Source organism: Jaculus jaculus, chromosome 8 (assembly GCF_020740685.1).
Source record: "Jaculus jaculus isolate mJacJac1 chromosome 8, mJacJac1.mat.Y.cur, whole genome shotgun sequence".
In the NCBI taxonomy this organism is placed as follows: Eukaryota; Metazoa; Chordata; class Mammalia; order Rodentia; family Dipodidae; genus Jaculus; species Jaculus jaculus.
Window position 1 is genome coordinate 121,342,942 of NC_059109.1, and position 16,300 is coordinate 121,359,241.

Here is a 16,300-nt window from a genome sequence, read left to right on the forward strand (position 1 = left end):
GGTCTCACTCTGGCCCAGGCTGATCTGGAATTCACTATGCAGTCTCAGGGTGACCTTGAACTCATGGTGATCCTCCTACCTCTGCCTCCCAAGTGCTGGCATTAAAGGCATGTGCCACCACACCCAGCTACAAGTTCTTTTTTGTTCGTTCGTTTGTTTGCTTGCTTCTTTTTTTCTTTCTTTCTTTCTTTCTTTTTCTTTTTTTGGAGACAGGATCTTATTATGTAGCTGCAGGCTAATGTTAAACTCAAACCCTAGCTCAGTCTCAGGATGCCAAGGTTACAGGCCTCTGCCACCACACCTGTCTTGTCTCACAAATTCTTTTGAAATATATGAAAAATAATGTTAATTTGTCAAAGAAATAGAAGTCATAGAAAAGAACCAAATAGAGCTGGAGCTATTGCTTAGTGGTTAGGGCACTTGCCTGCAAAGCCAAAGGTCCTTGGTTCAATTCCCCAGTACCCACGTAAGGCAGATGCACAATGTGGCGCATGCATCTAGAGTTCATTTGCAGTGGCTGGAAGCCCTGGTGTGCCCATTCTCATATTCTCTCTCTCTCCCCCACTTTCCCTCTCTCAAATAAATAAAAATAAAATATTAACAAAAGAACCAAATGGAAATTATGGTACTGAAAGATATACTAACAGAAATTTAAATAAAAGTTGCTTAATGGACTCAGACAGAATAGGATGGAGAGAACAAATCAGTGAACTTGATGGCATGACAGATCAACAAAACTTTTCCAAGAGCAGGAAGATGGAGGAAGGAGGAAAGAGAAGGGGGTGGAATAAGAAGAAATTAATAATAATGATGAGCTGAAAACAAAAGAGTCACAGGCAATTGTGAAATAATAATTATCAGATAAAGAAGAAAACAAGAAAGACTACACCTACAGGAGCATTCAAAAAGATATTGGGAGGCAGGAGAGATGGCTTAGCAGCTAAAATGCTTGCCTACAAAGCCTAAGGACCCAGGTTCAATTCTCTAGGACCTATATAAGCCAAATGCACAAAGTGACACATGTATCTAGAGTTCATTTGCAGTGGCTAGAGGCTCTAGAGCACCCATTCTCCCTCTCTCTCTCCCTCCCTCCCTCCCCCCCTTTCCCCCCTTGCAAATAAATATTTTTTTAAAAAGATGATGGCAGACTAGAGAATGGCTTAGCAATTAATATGCTTGCCTACAAAGCCTAAGGACCCATTTGTTTGACTCTCCATGTCCCACATAAGCCAGATGCACAAGGTGACTCAAACACATACAGTCTCACATGCGCACAAGGTGGAGCATGCATCTGGACTTTGACTTCAGTGGCTGGAAGCCCTGGTGAACCAATTCTCTCTCATAAAAAAAACTTCAGAAAAAAAAGATGACTGAAAACTAAAACAAATTTGATGAACAATATTATTACAGATTCAAGAAGTTGAATAAATCTCAAATAGGATAAAATCAAAGAAATCCAGACCAAGACAAATTACAGCTGTATCTGTGAAAACTGGAGACAAATAGAAATCTCTTAAAATAGGGGGAAAATAACCAATATGCATACCTATAAAGGAAAAACAATTCAAATGACAACACATTCTTACCTGAAGTCATCAAGGTCAGAACAAAGTGGCATAACATTTTCCACACTTAAAGAACAGAATTGCCAACCATTAATTCCATACCTGATAAAACTATGCTTCCATGCTGGAGGTAAAAAGAACAATCTTAAATAAATAAATAAAAACAAAATAACGTGTCACTGGAAAACCTATTCTTGTATGAACAAAGAATGCTTGCCCTTCAAACAAAATGAACGATGAGAAGAAATCTGAGCGCACTGGTAACAAAGGATGAACAAAGGAAAAAGCAGTAACACAGACCATGCAGTTCCTCGTGAGTTTGTAGATCATGTGTGCTGACTGAAACAGAACATCATAACGTGACATGACATGACAACACAACACAACACAACATGGCACGCAAGCCAGTTACAGGTAAAAAGCAGAAGGCAGGGGCCAAGAGGAAAGTAAGGTTTCTGTATTTTCCTCAAAATGATAAAATGTTGAAACAACAGACTGCATAAGTCACACATGTATACTGTAATGCCCTGAGCAACCGCTAAGAAAAAGATGCAGAGACACATTCAAAAACACTGTGAAGAGCTGGAGGGATGGTTTAGTGGTCAGGGTGTTTGCCTGCAAAGCCAAAGGACCCAGGTTTGATTCCCCAGGACCCATGTTAGCCAGATGCACAAGGGGGCGCACGTGTCCAGAGTTCATTTGCAATGGCTGGAGGCCCTGGTGTGCCCATTCTCGCGCTCTCTCTCTCTCTCGCTCTTTCTCTGTCAAATAAATAAATAAAAATAAGAATATTTTTAAAAAACACTGTGAAAAGGAAAAATAAAATCCTGAAAATGGCCAAGTAACTAAAAGAAAGGCAAGAAAACAATGATGAATATAAAACAATAAAATGGCAAATTAGAATCTTGATAATACAATAATTACCTTAAATATAAAGATCTAAATATACTTTTAAAAGTCTGAAATTGGTTAACTACAAAAAAATACAACATAACTATATGCTGTTTACAAGAAGCTCACATCCAATTAAATAAAATAATTAAGCTAGCGTATGGTCCATATAACAGATAGCTTATCAATGACTATTTAAAATGATGCTTATGAATAATTTTAATGATACATAAATTTAGAATATATTTATTAAGATATGATATGTAAATAAATACTATAGAGGCAAGATTGAAATATATGGGATGGCTTCACACTGTATATAAGCAATTCTAAGGAAGTTGCTGAAGAATACTAACCAGATATGAATAATAGGAATCTCAATTATCTTCATTATGAGTTCTTATGTTTTTCAGGTTATCTACCAAAAAATGGCTTCTGCAATCAAAACACACTGTTATTTTACTTTTTTCTTTAATTGACACAGTCTGTTAAGGATGACTGTGCTGCTGTCTGGGGGAGGACTAGTCTTTATCACTGGTAGGATCTTTAACATGGATCTTTCTTTTAAAATGCTTTATTTTTATTTATTTGAGAGAAAGAGGTAGGAGGGGAGAGAAAATGGGTGCACCATGACATTCAGCCACTGCAAATGAACTCCAGACACATGTGCCACCTTGTGCATCTGGCTTACATAGGTCCTGGGGAATCAAACCTGGGTTCTTTGGCTTTGCAGGCAAGCACCCTAACCACTAAGCCATCTCTCTCTCCAGTCCCTAACGTGGATATTTCTAATAGTGAGTTGGATGCCTTCCACTCTTCATCCCCTGCCCTCCAGAGGATCGCAGACAAAGAGCGAAGACCAGAAAGGATCTTTTTGCAATCTCTGGGTATGAGATCCAAAGAGCAGAGGGTGAAAAATAGACAGTATCGTTGAGGGGAGAGAGAAGGGAAGAGAGAGTAGAGCGAGCACAGCCAGTTAAACCTGCCTCACTTCTACGGGTCTTCAGAGTCACTCTCTAGGTCTCCATGGGTCTTTCTAGCGTATCCTCACTCCACCACTCAAGACCACAGAAACAATTCTTGGTGATCCCTGTCCTAACACAGCCAAAACACAGCTATCATTCCACCATGCTAGAGGCCAGAGTCCAGAAGTAATTCTTCAGTTTTATACTAAATGTCCATCTTCCCTTTTTCAGAGTCTCTTAACTTTATACAGGGACTTTGTGACAACCTTCCTATTTTATAACAGGTCCCATCACTTTTCTGGCATTTCATGTAAGAAACCTCAAAGGAATCAGTTCTTCTACACTCCTCTATGCCCAATCCCTATTTACTTATTTATTTATTATTTTAATTATTTTTTCTGGGTTTTTTTGAGGTAGGGTCTTGCTCTAACCCAGGCTGACCTAGAATTCACTATATAGTCTTAGGGTGGCCTTGAACTCATGGCAATCCTCTTTGCCTCCCAAGTGCTGGGATTAAAGGCATGTGCCACCAAGCCTGGCTCCAATCCCTATTTATAAGCAAATACCTTTAACCACTGAGCAATCTTCTCCAGTCCCCACCATGTCTCTTTAAAAGGAGACTCAGCAGTGAACACAGAAGCAATATTATCCCAATTATTTCCTATTAGAGATTATGATTCTTTAAAATTTTTTAAACTTTTTATTGACAATTTTCATACATGAATATAATGTAATTTCATCATAATCCCCTCCTCCCCTTCCAATGAACTCTTTCTACTTTCCAACCAGCCCATATTCTATTTTACTTTTCCCCCTCTATCTATGTTGAAATATTAATGAGGTCAATACTGTACAGGTCTTGTAGAGAAAACCAGCCATTGTGAGGTTAGGAAGTAGCAGCCACCTGTGTCCAGAACCTAGCATCTCAAATACTCCTCCCCATCCTCTGGTTCATATACTCTTTTGCCCCCACCTTCTGCAACATTCCCTGAGCCATGGAGAGTGTGGTAAAGGTGACTTATTTAACAGTGATGACTACTGGAGAGACTTAAAGAATTTCTGGATACAGAATCTAGCTAAGCAGGCCCAGTCAGTCTCACACTTGTGATCTTCCCCCAAGCACTAAGGTAGAATTCTTTTTATCAAACAGTATTTTCACTCTTCTTGATACAACTAATTAAGTGAACCCTGTGAAGGCCCCAATCAAGAGTCTTCCACATACAGATGTTTCCTGGTTGATGTGGCTAGCGCCACACTTAGCTGTCACTTTTTAAGACTACATTTTCTATCACCAGTCCTACAAAGCTGTTTTCTTCTCCAAAGACATGGAACCATATTTGTAGGGTCACATAAAATAATTCAAAATCAACCTTAACTTTAAGGTGCTACAAGGACTACAAGATACTCTATTCCAATGACCTACCCTTAGGATTTTCTATGGCTAAACTATCAACAAGCCAGGCATGGTGGTGCACATCTTTAATCCCAGCACTTGGGAAGCAGAGGTAGGTGGAGCGCTTGAGTTCAAGGCCAATTCCAGGTCAGCCTGGACTAGAGTAAAACCCTACCTCAAAAACAAACAAACAAAAAAAAAGATGAGGTAATACAATTTTAAAATTATTTAAAACTAGGGGGTCCCCAACTCTCAGATCCGCTGCTTAGGAGGGTGCATATGCAGAGTAGCAAGACCCAAGGAGATAAGCTGCCCTTTGCACTGTAGCCAAGCCACAGCTGAGACCACGGAGTGCTGCTTCCATGGTGAGTCTGACAATCAGCGCCAGAGTGAAGAAGACAGTCCCTGAGGACACTCAACACTTACCAAAGCAGAAATCCAGAGGCTACTAAGAGCTCATCATTGAAGTAGACTTAAAACTCACCACAACTGAGGGAATTTGGTGGAAGAGGGAGCAGAAAGACTGTAAGAGCCACCGGTTGAGACATCATGCCCAGAGGCATTCTCCCCTCAAAAAAAAAAAAACGGTGCTCACACAACGCACAACCCACAACTCCATGGGCAATACCTACAATCCCACTGAGGGTCTGCAGTGGAATGGGGGCCGGCATGAAGGAAAAGAGGGTGCCAGCATATGATATATCCAAACAAAATATGTTAATAATACCAATAAAGATAATTTTGACCAGAATAATAAACTAAATGAGGACTACCTGGCAAAGAAATTATTTAAAATTATATTGAGTGCTCGCTTCGGAGGCACATATACTAAAATTGGAATGACACAAAGAAGATTAGCATGGCCCCTGCACAAGGATGACATCCAAATTCATGAAATGTTCCATATTTAGGCACAAGTGACATACATCTTTGAGAAAAAAAACTGGCAGTTGACCTAACATTTATGAGACTCAAGATAAGTGAAGAATACAGCAGACCTTATCATTTTTATCCTACTTTTAAAAATGTTTGAGATGAAAAAAATAGCCAAATCATGTATGGCAGATACCTAAATACTTCTAGGTTTTTATTTTGCACGAAATATTATTATATTTTAATCTAATTTAAAATATCAGTAAGGAAAATACCACAAAATAAATTTTCATTATATATTTTTTAAAAGCATATTGACATTTAAAGCTGGATATGGTGATGCATGCCTCTAATACCAGCACTCAGAAGGCAGAGGTAGGAGGATAACTGAGTTCAAGGCCAGCCTGAGACTACATAGTGAATTCTAGGTCTGCCTGGGCTAGAGCAAGACCCTACTTCAAAAAACAAACAAAAGGGCTGGAGAGATGGCTTAGTGGTTAAGCGCTTGCCTGTGAAGCCTAAGGACCCCGGTTCGAGGCTTGGTTCCCCAGGTCCCATGTTAGCCAGATGCACAAGGGGGCACATGCATCTGGAGTTCGTTTGCAGTGGCTGGAAGCCCTGGCACGCCCATCCTCTCTCTCTCCCTCTATTTGTCTTTCTCCCTGTGCCTGTCACTCTCAAATAAATAAAAACTGAACAAAAAAAAAAAAAAAGGGCTGGAGAGAGAGTGTAGTGGTTAAGCACTTGCCTATGAAGCCTAAGGACCCCAGTTCAAGGCTCGATTCCCCACGACCCACGTTAGCCAGATGCACAAGGGGGCACACGCGTCTGGAGTACATTTGCAGTGGCTGGAAGCCCTGGCGCACCCATTCATTCTCTCTCTCTCTCTCTCTGCCTCTTTCTCTCTCTGTCTGTAGCTCTCAAATAAATAATTAAAATAAACAAAAAATTAAAAAAAAACAAAAAGTAATAATGATAATAAAATAAAATAAATTAAAAAACTGTATTGACCTTTAAAATAAGCTCTTTTTAAAAATCCACTGTCTTAGGCTGGCAACTCAGGAATTAAGTTCCTCAAATAACCCACTGCCACCTCCCCTGCCCTCCATATGACCAATGACGGGTAAGATCACCAGAGGGGACAACCTAAGACAGGCCATGGAGTGGGTTCTCAGTAAGCTAAACACCTGGTACTCAATGACGGGTAAGATCCCCAGAGGGGGACAACCTAAGACAGGGCCACGGTGACCAATGCTCTTACAAAAACAAAAGGGGGAGATGTTGGGCCCTGAAAGGCCCAGGCATGAGGCCTAGTGGAACTTCCTGAGCCTAGTGTCGTGAGCACTCTCAAAGATGATTGGTTGAGAGGATTCCGCCGGCGAAGGTCAATGATACTCAGACACTGGTATACTCACAAAGGAGTTTACTGGGATGAAAGTCACACACAAGCAAGTCCAAACTATCACAAATAATATTATAGCTAATATAATATATAACCAAGGTATATTCATCGCTACTAACACAGGAATATTTCTAACGAGTCTAACATGTATACGACCTGACAACGCGAGATTTGAGCTGTGATGCTTTACGATGTTTTACAGCCTGACAACGCGAAGTTCGAGCTGCAACGTTTTTTCCGGTTCCTGCGCTTCCAGCCGAGTCTTGGTCCGCTGGTGTAAACTAGTGCTTTAGCTTATGGATGATCATTCGGACAGCATTCGGACAGAGTGTCGGGCTGATGAATTCGGATCGGTGATGTACTCGCGGGGGTCTTAGTCAGGACTGCTGAGTAGCCTTTCAGTCAGTCATAGTGTCGGGGAGACTGAGACAATGGTTGCTGAGCAGCTGGGGTTTTTATACCTTTCAATGCTTATCTAATAGTTTCACACACACATCTGCTAATCTCTACTATGTACTGCACACAGAGTTTAGCTTACAAGCTTTGACTTTGCATTTTTTACTCTCACAAAAAAAAAACTTGTTTATCCTAAACTGGCCCTGGACCATATGCTGGTCCTTACATGCTCATAACACCTAGCTAAAGTTTGGCGACCTGTCTCTGGCCAGCTATAACTCAGCAAGATGCCTAATGGCTTCTGGCCTGCTACCTCCGCACGGCAATTGTAATTACCATTTCAATAGTTAAAGTTTACTATTGGCCCCTACCTCTCCCCCCATCCTAAAATCCCTACCTTTGTCCCCAACATGAGATAGGCAACTGCTCAGAGTAATAAAGCGAGTTGTTTCTGCATGGAAAAAAAAAAAAATCCACTGTCTTAGCCAGGTGTGGTGGCACATACCTTTAATCCCAGCACTCGGGAGGCAGAGGTAGGAGGATCGCCATGAGTTCGAGACCACACTGAGACTCCATAGTGAATTCCAGGTCAGCCTGGGCTAGAGTGAAACCCTACCTCAAAAACCAGAAACAACAACAAAAATCCACTGTCTTGAGGCCAGTAAGCTAGAAAAGACATATAAAGAAAGGAGAAAGGAAGGGAGGGGGGTACTTAATAGGATGGTACTGTATATATGTAAGTAGAAGAATAGATTAATGGGGGTGAAAAGGCCCAAAGTGAGGTCAGGGGAAGAGATTAAGTAAAGGAAAGGTGGAGGGAGGGCTAATCAAAATCTAAGAGGATATAAATAAATCATATGGAATCCTACATTTTTGGACAATGGAACACGCAGGAGCTGTATAGATTGTTGCTAGAAAACTTTCAGTGCCAGGGATGGGATACCTTCCAGTGAGTTGTTGGCCAGGGAGGTCCCTTATGTCCCCAAAACATTATAGGCCATTGCTAAGGCCCTTGGTTTCTCGCTAGGAAGAGATGGTGAGACCCTATTGCTGAAGACTCCACATACTTGGGCTGCAAGGCCACTGAGAAATCCTGCTGGAACTGAACAGAGAACCTCCTCCATGTAGACCAGCTGACAGAAAGCTGGAAGAAGCCATTCTGCATGCAGTTCAATGGGAGAAAAAGAAATCAGCAGTGAAGACATGCAACAGTGGACACTGCAAGCCTTAGATTTGGCCAGCCAGGCCAAACAAGCCAATGGGTGCAACAGTGGCACATCTGTCGTGGTGGAAACCAACTGCCCTCTAATTAGACTGGAGGCCTTCTCCATGGGAGGGAATACATCCCTGATACTGAAAACCTACAACAGGGGTAGTCATGAGCCCTAGGGGTGTAATATCTGTTGCTGTCTGGTTAAATGTATGTACTATGCTCACCAAACTGCCCAGTAAGCACTTCTCTTAATGTTTATACCTGTGTATTAATGCTACTCTCACTTTTGGTAGAGAATCTTCTCTTTTCAGATGGCAGTGACCTTGGGATGACTCAGAAGGTATCATGGTGCTGGAAAGAAGTGACAGGAGTGCTCAGTACTGCAAAATCTCTAACACCTTCCAAGGCTCAGGATCTAATGCGGAAGAGGTGGCGGAAAGAATGTAAGAGCCAAAGGAAGGGTAGGACTCCTTACAACGTGCTCCCTCCAGACACAAAATGGCCTGGATATCCATGACCTCACAGTGCCTGACACTACCTACACAAGACCATCATAAGAGGAGGAAAAGATCATGACATCAAAATAAAACAGAGACTGATTGAGATGGGGAGGGGATATGATGGAGAATGGAGTTTCAAAGGGGAAAGTGGGGGAAGGGAGGGTATTATCATGGGATGTTTTTTATAATCATAGAAGTTATTAATAAAAATTTGAAAAAAAATTTAAAATTCCACTGTCTTGCCTTTAAAAGCTAAAGTGAGAAAAGTATAGACTCTAAAGTCAAAGAGTTCTGATTGCTTATTAGCAACACAAGCATACAGACTTTCTATCTATAAGACAGGAATAGTTTGCATCCTCATGAGGATTAAGCAATACATTACTTATAAACATTCTCAGGCATCTATCAGTGTTATTTCATATTGTTTTTTTAGTTTCTTTTTTCCATTTACTTGTTTTCCTGTTATATTTTATCAATCTGAATGAGTCATCTTAAATTCTTTTAGAACAAGGCATAAAAAACGGTATAAAAAGAGGATAGTCTAACAGAAGTGAGGATGAGAACTGACCAGAAAAAGGCATGAGGTACCTTTCTGGGTAATAAAACTATCTTGGTAGGAATTTAGGGTTATACAGATGCACACACTTGTCAAAACCAAACAAACGGGGCTGGGGAAATGGTTCTATGGGTAAAACCAGTTGCTGCATAAACATGAAACCTGAGTTCAAATCCCCACATAAAGCCCACATAAAGCCAGACACAGCAGCTTACACATCTGTAAGCCAGTGGAAACTCCTATGATGAGCCAAGAGGCCGAGACAGAAATCCCCGGTAGCCTTCAGGCAAAGCTGACAAGGCATGTGCAGCAGTGAACAGCAAAGAAACCCTGTCTCCAACAAGGCAGCAGGAAGGACCAGTAGCTGATGTTACACTGTGGCCTCCACATGTATTCTATGACACACACACATATACACGCAGGGCTGGATAAAACACTTACTATGCAAGCAAGAGTACCTGAGTTCGGCTCCCTAAAGCCCACATAAAGCACTAGCTCCAGTAGTGTGCATCTGTAATCACACAGCACCTATTTCAAGATGGGAGGCAGACACCAGAGAATTTCCTGGAAACTTGCAGACTAACTGACCCAGTGAATGAAGTGGTGAATGAGACACCCTCTCTCAGTCAAGGTGGAAGGAGAGAACTGACATCCAAGGTTGTTCTCTGACCTCTACACATGTGTACACACACACACACACACACACACACACACACACACAAAGTAAATGTGCAGTCAAAATTTAACTAATGCAATGCACAAACCTTACCTCAAAAAACCTTGTAAACAAGCAACGACCTCTACTTTGTGATATGCCTTCAGAACAACTAAGAGGCAGGATGAATCAAAAACATGCCAGGGCTGGAGGGATGGCTTAGCAGTTAAGGTGCTTGCTTGCAAGGCCAAAGGACCCAGGTTTGATTCCCCAGCATCCATGTAAGCCATAGGCACAAGGTGGTACATGTGTCTGAAGTTTGCAGTGACTGAAGACCCTGGCGTGCTCATTTTCTCTCTCTTTCTCTCTGCCTGACCCCCTTTCAAATAAATAAATAATAAAATAAAATAGATTTAAGAAAACATGACCAACAGATGGCTGATTAGGGAGACAGAAAGTACATGAGGTAAAATATTAATGGTTCACACACAGTACTGAGCTAATGGTTTCTTACAATAATATTCTTGCATCTTTTTATTTATTTATTTATTTATTTTTGTTTTGTTTTTCAAGGTAAGATCTCACTCGAGCTCAAGTTGACCTAGAATTCACTATGTAGTCTCAGGCTGACCTCAAACTCATGGCGATCCTCCTACCTCTACTTCCTAAGTGCTGGGATTAAAGGAGTGTGCCACCACGCTCAGCACCTTGCATCTTTTTAATATTTCTATACTAAAATGTTGGGGAAAATCATACTACAAAACGGTAGATACTCAATGCATACTAATTACCTTCTTGAGCCCTCTTCCTACAGTTTTTCCTGTATTTCCATATTCATTGGTTAATAATAAGCCACACTGCAATATTGCTTGAGTATAAAATACTTAATCCCAACTCCTCTGAACTTGAGTTTCTTCATCTATGGATAATTACATGTGTCACATGAGCTTTGTATGAGGAGCAGAGATAATACATAACAGAGCCCAGGGTCTGCACACAGCTGGTGTTCCATGAACACAGGCCGTTGGCATGCCACAATGGAACACAATAGAGAGCATAAGCACTACAGCATGCTGTTTGGAAGTCCTGACTCTTGACTGCTTGCCAGTCTTCAAACCACAACTCTACCACTCAATTAGCTTTGTAGCTTTGGGCAAGATCTTTGGCCTTTCTGTGACTCATTTTCTCAACTGTGAAACAGGAATGATGTAACTCTCATGATGTCATTGTGACAAGCAGTAATGTAGATAATTGGTTAGACAATGACTAGAACAGTTCGAGCACTAATGTTAACAAATTCACTGAGTTGGGTACTCAGAGGTCATGAAGATCAATGTGTAAGTCCTTTTTACCTCAAGGTGTCGACAGTCCAAGGCATTGTCATTACAAGTCAGTGTATGATGTGTGCCACAGGACAGACACTAACAGTGGGTTTGGGAAACCTTGGGGAGAGACTGAAAGAATGAAGAAGAACAGAGCCAGGCATGGTGGCAAATGCTTATAATCCCAGCTCTTAAGAGGCAAAGGCCGAAGTTCAAAGCCAGCCTGGGCTATACAGTGAGTTCGAGGTTAGCAGTGGCTATATAAAGCTCTGTTTCAAAAATGAAAGAAGGGCTGGAGAGATGGCTTAGTGGTTAAGTGCTGGCCTGTGAAGCCTAAGGACCCAGTTCAAGGCTTGATTCCCTAGGACTCACATAAGCCAGATGCACAAGGGGGCGCACGCAGCTGGAGTTTGTTTACAGCAGCTGGAGGCCCTGGCACACCCATTCTCTCTCTCTGCCTTTCTCTCTCTGTCGCTCTCAAATAAATAAATAAAAACAAACAAAAAATTTAAAAAAAAAAAAAGAAAGGCAAAGAGGAAGAGGAGGGAACAAACACCAAGAAGGCTTCAAAGATAGGGTTAGCATTTGATGAATTAGGACTTGGAGGTAGAGGGTAAAGAAGTTCAATAATATGAAAGGACATGGTACAGCCTAATAGTGCTTAACAAAAAGGCCAGGCAAGAGCTGGGGAGATGGGGAGATGGCTTAGTGGTTAAGGCACTTCCTGCAAAGCTAAAGGAGCCAGGTTCAATTCCCCAGGACCCACATAAGCCAGATGCACAAGGTGGCATCAGGAGTGTTTGGAGTTTGATTACAGTGGCTGAAGGCCCTAGTATACCCATTCTTTCTCTCATTCTCTCTCTCTCTCCCTCTCTGCCTCTTTCTCTCTCTCAAGTAAATAAATTTAAAAAAAAATTTTTTTAAAAGGCCAGGCAAGCTGGAAGACTTATGGCTGGAAAAGAGATCAGATTAAAGCTTGGCTGATGAATATAGACTGTGCCCTGCAAAAGTACGTGGGGAAAAAAAATCATTACCTCTTTGTACACTCACGCCACAGAATTTGCAGAGCTGAGTCTTACACATTAACTATGTCAACCAGTAACTTAGCCTTTAATTTTTTTTTTTTTTGAGGTGGGGTCTCACTTTGGCCCAGACTGACCTAGAATTAACTATGTAGTCTCAGGGTGGCCTCAAACTCACTATAATCCTCCTACTTTTGCCTCCCAAGTGCTGGGATTAAAGGTGTGCACCACCATGCATGGCTTAGCCTTGATTCTTCTATTAATCAATAATAAATACATTTATCCATTGTAGCTCAGACTTGTCTGCAACCCAGGACAACCTCAAACTCATGACCATCCTCCTGCTTCAGTTTCTCAAGTGCTGAGATTACAGCCCTCTCATTGTTTTTATGTCCAACTTCCAATACACTTTTTTAAATATAATTTTTTGTTCATTTTTATTTAGTTAGTTGAGAGTGCCAGAGAGAGAGAGAGAGAAAGAGAGAATGGGTACACCAGGGCCTCCAGCCACTGCAAACGAAATCCAGACGTGTGTGCCCCCTTGTGCATCTGGCTAACGTGAGTCCTGGGGAATCAAGCCTTGAAGTGGGGACCTTAGGCTTCACAGGCAAGCACTTAACAGCTAAGCCATCTCTCCAGCCCCCCTCTTAAAATTTTTTTTTTGTTAATTTTTACTTATTTAGTTGAGACTGACAGAGATAAAAAGAGACAGGGAGAGAGAGAACCAATATACTTTTTTGTTTTGTTTTGTTTTTAGAGGTAGGGTCTCACTCGGGTCCAGGCTGACCTGGAATTAACTTTGAAGTCTCAGAATGGCCTTGAACTCATGGCAATCCTCCTACCTCTGCCTCCCGAGTGCTGGGATTAAAGGCATGCACCACCATGCCCAGCTCCAATATACTTTGGATAGCAAAATTTATAACCACCACTCTTCCAATTTAAGGTATGAGGACATACCTCAAATAAAAAAGAGCCCAAAGTGTCTGAAAGAAGGGCCCTGGAAGAGGTCGCCAGCGGTGTTGGGGCCTTGGGTTAACTAGCAGCACTCTAGTTGGTTCACTGCTTTGAAGTTACAACTTGGAATCTGACCCAGGAGATTAAATTCAGGAAGGGAGAAATGTCCACACAGCAACAGAGAAAAGCTGGTTCCCTCTGGATGCTGCCAGCTGGCCACACTATGGCTCTGAGAGCTTGCTGTGCCTTAGTAAACACATTTTGGATTGCCATATGCACTGAGCAGATCCACTAAGCCTTACCAAACTGTCTTCAACATTACAGGCTAAGGGAAGTGGCCAAGACAGGGACAGGTTTTATGATTAAAGGGGTCAAATGCATCTTCAAAATTATGCAAATCAAACACACAAAGTATACATAAAAACATCTATTCAACAATCTATTTATTAATTTCAATAAATAAAAGGCATGTTTTTATATAAGCCATCAGAAAGGGTTGGTGGCGTTTTTTAGGGAAGCAGGCAGGCTGGCTTGTGTAAGCTGAGAGGAACAGTTTTTTGCCTGTGGGCTCCATGCAGATAGGGACCTTGATTATCTCGCTCCCTGCTGTATTCTCAGGACTCAGTACAGTAACTGACATGTAACTGTGACTCAAGAATATTTGGTGACTAAGTCAATCTAACTGCAGGATTTTTGTTTGGTTTGGTTTGGTCTGGTTTTTGGAGACAGGGACTCACTCTAGCTCAGGCTCACCTAGAATTCACTATGCGCCACCATGCCCAGGGCTAGCAACAGTTTTGTAAGGTCAACAATATCATTTCTTTTACCTTTTAGTTCAGTAAGATATTAAGTAACTGGGTGGTGGAGAACTGAAGCCAGGCATGGTGGTGAATGCCTTTAATCCCAGCACTTGGGAGGTAAGGAGGAGGATTGCCATAAGTTCAAGGCCACCCTGAGACTGCATAATGAATTCCAGGTCAGCCTGAGCTAGAGTGACACCCTACCTCAAGAGGGGTAGGGGAAGAACTGGCTAAATACCAATCAAACTCAATGGAGGCAAATTAGATTTTTCTTTGTCACTTTTAGAGGGAGTATAACTTTCTCAGAGCCTCACTACTACTATCACTTGCTCAGAGCTGTCTTTTCCCAAAATCAGAGCCTCTGGGAAACAGAATTTCTAGCCAGATTCCTGCCTCAAAAACAAATGTAGAGCTCTTTCAGAGATCTTCAACCCATTTATCTAGCATGTCCAACTTTACAGAAACCAGAATGTCTATCCTGGGGCCCAATGTAGCATCTCTCCTCTTATAGACAAAATCAGATGTTCTCTGACACAGCACTTCCCTCCAAAACTCCAAATGCCATGTAGACTCCCAGTATATACCTAAACATTTTAAAATATATTTTTATGTATTTAGTTGCAAGGAGAGAGAGAGGGGGGAGGGGAGAGAATGAATGAATGGGCACATCAGGACCTCTAGCCTATGCAAACGAATTCCAGACACATGTGCCACTTTGTGCATCTGGCTTTACATGGCTACTGGGGAACTGAACCCTGATTGTTAGGTTTTGCAGGCAAGTGCCTTAATTGCCATCTCTCCAGCCCTATATCTAAACATTCGAGCATATATATAGCTTTAGCTTAGCTATTTCCCAAAGGAGGACTGTTCATTTACATGCATCTCCAGAAGAGACGCATGGATGTGTAACAGTTTTCAGGCCATGCTGACCTCAGCAGTAAACACTGAAGCAATGTCTTCAAAGAATCCCAGAGTACTAAGTGAAATCTTGGAACTCATGACCCTGTGCCAAGTCTGCTTCTCCCCTTAAGTACAATATCATGCATTGACTATGTGTGTGCTCACTTGGCTTCATGAAATGTTCTGAAAAATCTCCTAGAAGCATGGTTTTTCACTATATCCTTTAAAGAAGAGGCCTAGAAAATTAAATACATTAGAAAACAAGCCTAGAGACACAATAATACAAATTGTCATTAGCATTATCCAGTCAGAGAATTATCTCAGCTTTCTTTCATGTTCCTAAGCCAGTGTTGTAGTCATGTTCACATTGCTAGTAGAAATCACGCAACCAACAGCAGCTTGTAGGAAAAAGAGGTTTATTTTGGCTTACAGACGAGAGGGGAAGCTCCACAATGGTAGGGGGAAAAGGTGGCATGATCAGAGGGTGGACATCACCCCCTGGCCAACAAAAGGTAAACAATAGCAACAGGGGAATGTGCCAAATACTGGCAAGGGGAAACTGGCTATAACACCCATAAGCCTGCTCCCAACAATACACTGGCTCCAGCAGGTGTTAATTTCCAAATCTCCATCAGTTGGGAACCTAGCATTCAGAACACCTAAGCTTATGGGGGACACCTGAATCAAACCACCACAGCCAGTTTCTACCAAGGACCAAATAGGTTTACTTTTCTTAAAAAGTATATGTATAATTATTTATATGTGTGAGATGTGTGTGCCACAGTGCAAATGTGGAGGTGCTTTTTGGTTTCTCCTTTTAAAAATATTTCTACTGGCCTAGAGAAATGGCTTAGTGGTTAAGACACTTGCCTATGAAGCCCAAGGACCCACGA

At 41.7% G+C, this 16,300-nt stretch overlaps 1 protein-coding gene and 1 non-coding gene across 2 annotated transcripts in view; one reads left to right on the plus strand and one right to left on the minus strand.

The window, feature by feature from the left end:
* The window catches only part of Zhx3 (zinc fingers and homeoboxes 3), a 143,444-nt gene that overhangs the window by 55,777 nt on the left and 71,367 nt on the right, over nt 1-16,300 (minus strand). The gene's annotated exons all lie outside the window — the stretch shown is intronic.
* LOC123463080 lies at nt 5,619-5,725 on the plus strand. Its single transcript, XR_006638692.1, has one exon. It is a non-coding gene; the product is annotated as a U6 spliceosomal RNA (small nuclear RNA).